Source organism: Erythranthe guttata, chromosome 5, assembly GCF_056151865.1.
Source record: "Erythranthe guttata isolate IM_541 chromosome 5, IM_541, whole genome shotgun sequence".
NCBI classification, from domain to species: Eukaryota; Viridiplantae; Streptophyta; class Magnoliopsida; order Lamiales; family Phrymaceae; genus Erythranthe; species Erythranthe guttata.
Window position 1 is genome coordinate 9968979 of NC_142537.1, and position 3905 is coordinate 9972883.

Consider the following 3905-nt stretch of genomic DNA (forward strand, 5'->3'; position numbering starts at 1 on the left):
CACAAGTTCTTTTATAAACTTAACCCAATTCGGCATATGCGTAAGTGCCTCAACAAAAGGAATATTAACATGCAACTTTTTAAGATAATCCAAAAATAACTGAAATTGCATATCAAGCTTAGATTTTTGAAAACGTTGAGGGAAAGGTACCTTGGGAGTAGGTTCACTTACCGTGATCTTTGTGTTGCTTGGCCCGATCTCGGTTTTTTCCTTAGGCTCCTCTACAATAGGCGGTGGTGCAATGGACCTTTTAGGACCTTCCTCTAATTGCCTCCCATTTCGCAAGGTTACTGCATTGCACTGCTCGATGTTGCTCTTTCGAGGATCTTTCGTATTCGACGGCAGTGCTCCCGACGGCCTCGCGTTTAGTTGGGTTGCAAGTTGACCCATTTGTGTCTCAAGGTTCTGAATGGATGCTTGAGTCGACGTCATGATTTTTTCTAAGATGTCAGCGAGGTCAACTCCTTGGGGTGGAGCTTGAGGCGGATTTTGGAATCCGGGAGCTGGCCTTTGTCCTTGCTGATTTCCTCCCCATCCAAAGTTGGGGTGATCTTTCCATCCCGGATTATAAGTGTTGGAGTACGGGTTCCTCTGTTGTCGGTTGGTGTCATTCACGTAATTTAGAGACTCCGTTTCTTCTAAGCATCGGTCCGGACCTTGGATTGCATGGACTTGCTGAGTCTGCAAAGCTGCTACTTGCTTTGATAGTTTTTCTAACTGGGCGGTGATTGCGGTGACCCCGTCTAACTCCAAAATTCCGCCCGTCTTTATGGCTTCGCTATTTGACCGGTCTGATGCCCGCATGTATTTATTTTTAGCGATTCGCTCCAAAAGTTCGTTTGCTTCGTCATAGGTCAAGCTCATGAACATACCGCCAGCTGCTGAATCGAGCACCGTTCTTGAATTATCTTGCAATCCGTCATAAAATATTTGAAGTTGCCGCCACTCTTGAAGACCATGATTGGGGCATTTCCGAATTAATTGTTTGAACCGCTCCCACGTCTCGAATAACGCTTCACCGACATCTTGTATGAAATTTTGTATTTCTCTACGGATTCTCTCAGTTTTTGTTGGGGAGTTGTATGTGTTCATGAAGAGTTGTGCTAGTTGGGGCCAAGATGAGATGGAGTGCGGTGCACGAGTTTGTAACCATTCTCGGGCTGCTCCTTGCAAAGAGTGCTTGAAAAGGCGGAGTTGCAGTGCTACAGGGGATACTCCGTTCATCTTGTGCGAATCACACGTTTCGAGAAAGTTGACCAAGTGGAGATGCGGATCTTCATGAGCTAATCCGCTGAACAACCCATTGTTTTGGAGCATAGTAAGGAGTCCCGCTCTAATTTCGAAATTATTGGCTTCAATGGGGGGCTGCTGGATGCTTGATTGAAACCCATTGAGTGTTGGAACGGTGTACTCATGCAATGCTGGTTGACGAGGTGGTGGATTAATTAGCTGACGTTGCTCTTGCTCGTTGACGATCTCTCATGCCGCATTCGGTAAGCGCCCTTGGTCATCTCCCCTACGATTATTCTCTTCTTCCATTCGCATAAAAAGTACCTAAACAAAAATAATAAAAATAAAATAAGCAAATAAAATTATAAAATAAAATAAATAAAACGGTTGAAGTAAGAAAAATTGCTTAAATTTGATATTAGAATAAATAGATAATATAGTCGTATTCCCCGGCAACGGCGCCAAAAACTTGTTGGGTGCTAAATACCAACACGCAAGTGCACGTATCGCAAACAAGTAGTAAAAGTGGACTCGTGAGAGTCGGATGTCGATCCCACAGGGAATACTCAAATTATCTAATTCCAAGTACCAAATTCTAACAATTATGATTTTTATCCAGCCTACGCAAAGTTGTCAAATTTAATCAATTAAATAATTAAACTAATTAAGAAAGCAAATAACACGGGAAAATATCAATTAAAACGGACCTAGGATTTTATCTTCCCCCTATGCAAGAATTGTTCACCCAAAACCCCTCAATTATGAAATATATGATTCATGATTATTAACCCGAGACACTAATTTACTCATAACTCGCTGTCGCGTGTATTATGAGTCTATTATTCATAAACGATTCACTATATGTCTATGCAAATCAATTATAAATAAAGCATTAACTAACAAGTCTCGTAAATGGCTACCTAAGGTGATATCTGTATGTCTACGACACCACATGCAATTGACACACTCATCCGGTGAAAACTACTCGAAGGCTCTTCTACCTACCGTCTAATTATCAAAATAGCTTTGTCGAGTCAATCCCAATAATCACAGATAAAGCACATAAATTGATCAAGTTCATGCACTAACAATCATAACAAATAGAAGAAATAATCATAAAATCATAATTGCATAATCTCAAGAAAACGGGTTCACCATCCCCACATAGGGTTCCAACAAAATCCTAGATTAAAAACTTAGCTACTCACGAAAAACATAATAAAAATATAAAAAGACATAGATTAAGAAAATATAGAATAAAGAAGAATTGTGATGAAGATTTGTCAATTCCCCGTCTTCGATTCTTCGTTCTCTCGCTCCTCTCGCTCCAAGATTGTGTTCAAAAGTCCCTCTAATTCGTGCTTGGTTTGGGCTTAAATAGATGTCCCAACTTGGTAGATGATTTTAGGTTTCCTTGTGTGATTAAAAGTCCAAAATTGTCTCCAGCGTGTGTTGGCACGACCGCGCGAAAATCAGTGCAATTCTCACACGGCCGCGCGAGAATCGCCGAAACCTTCTGCCCAATTTCTGCATTTGGCACGGCCGTCCCATTGTTAGGTGTAAATTTGGGACGGCCGTCCCGTGCCAATTTCATCAGATTTTTGATTATTTCCCTTTTGGCCCATATTTTCTCCAAAATTGCAGTTTTGACCCCAAACTTTTCCAATTCTTTAATTTATACCTAAAATACAATAAATCAACTTTTTAAGCACCAATTATCGTTAAATCACACCAAAAGCTCAAATAAAAAGGTACGATAAAGTATAAAAATATATACTTAACAGTACCCCTGCAAATTCCATTAAACCCTCCTTTTTTTTTTATTAAAAGACGTCACAAATGACAATCGAAAGACAAGGATGGGATCGAAAGACATGATAATTAATGGCATAACTCCACTGCACCTCATGAAAATATTGTGTTAACAAATTCCATTCAGAATAGTGCTACCGAAATCGTATACATTAAGGCCCTTACCTAACTGCAGTTATGACCTATTTTATTTACTTATATATGACGAGTGTGTGTATGACAAATGAAATAAACTCACTGCTTAAGTCCAAAGATATAGCTTGCATGGATCCAAAGAAGAAACCAATTTGTAGGCAAGAAGATTTTCTGTACGAGTTACAATGGAGTGATGCAATCGATGCCTATTTCATCGAGTTATTGAGTTTGGAATCAAATCTTGGCAACTTCGACCGTAATGGGAAAAATACTCTTGCCCTGTTGAGTTGTCAAGAGGCGATTCAGCACAAGTTCGACAAGTGGTTCTCGTACAAGCATTTAACTAAGAAGATGAGGTATGCGTTTCATTGGATATTGTCACAGGAAGGGGTAGCATACAATACAACAACTAACATCATCTCTGCATCCAAAGATGTGTGGAATCATATATTAAAGGTTTGCATCTAAGAAAATTTACTTAGTCTTTTTTTGCTAATGAAGATACCATAATTAAAGTTTTTATTGTTTACAGACCTGTCATTATGCCGGAGCTCACAACCCCGTTGGTGAACTAAGGTATGACGCCCTGAAGTGTATCTTCGTAAGTGACCCCTGACGGTGAAGAGATTATCATTTTTTCTTCCGATGAGGATGAGTCAAAAAGTAATCACGAAAGGAATAGCGGCGGTGTACCAGATGCAATTGAAGCGGACCGATTTGGTGTCAAT

General features: G+C 40.0%; 1 non-coding gene across 1 annotated transcript; it reads left to right on the plus strand.

The window, feature by feature from the left end:
• The first annotated feature begins 952 nt into the window (after positions 1–952).
• Positions 953–1059, plus strand: LOC148770579 (small nucleolar RNA R71). The gene has a single exon (XR_016031474.1). It is a non-coding gene; the product is annotated as a small nucleolar RNA R71 (small nucleolar RNA).
• Positions 1060–3905: the final 2846 nt, after the last annotated feature.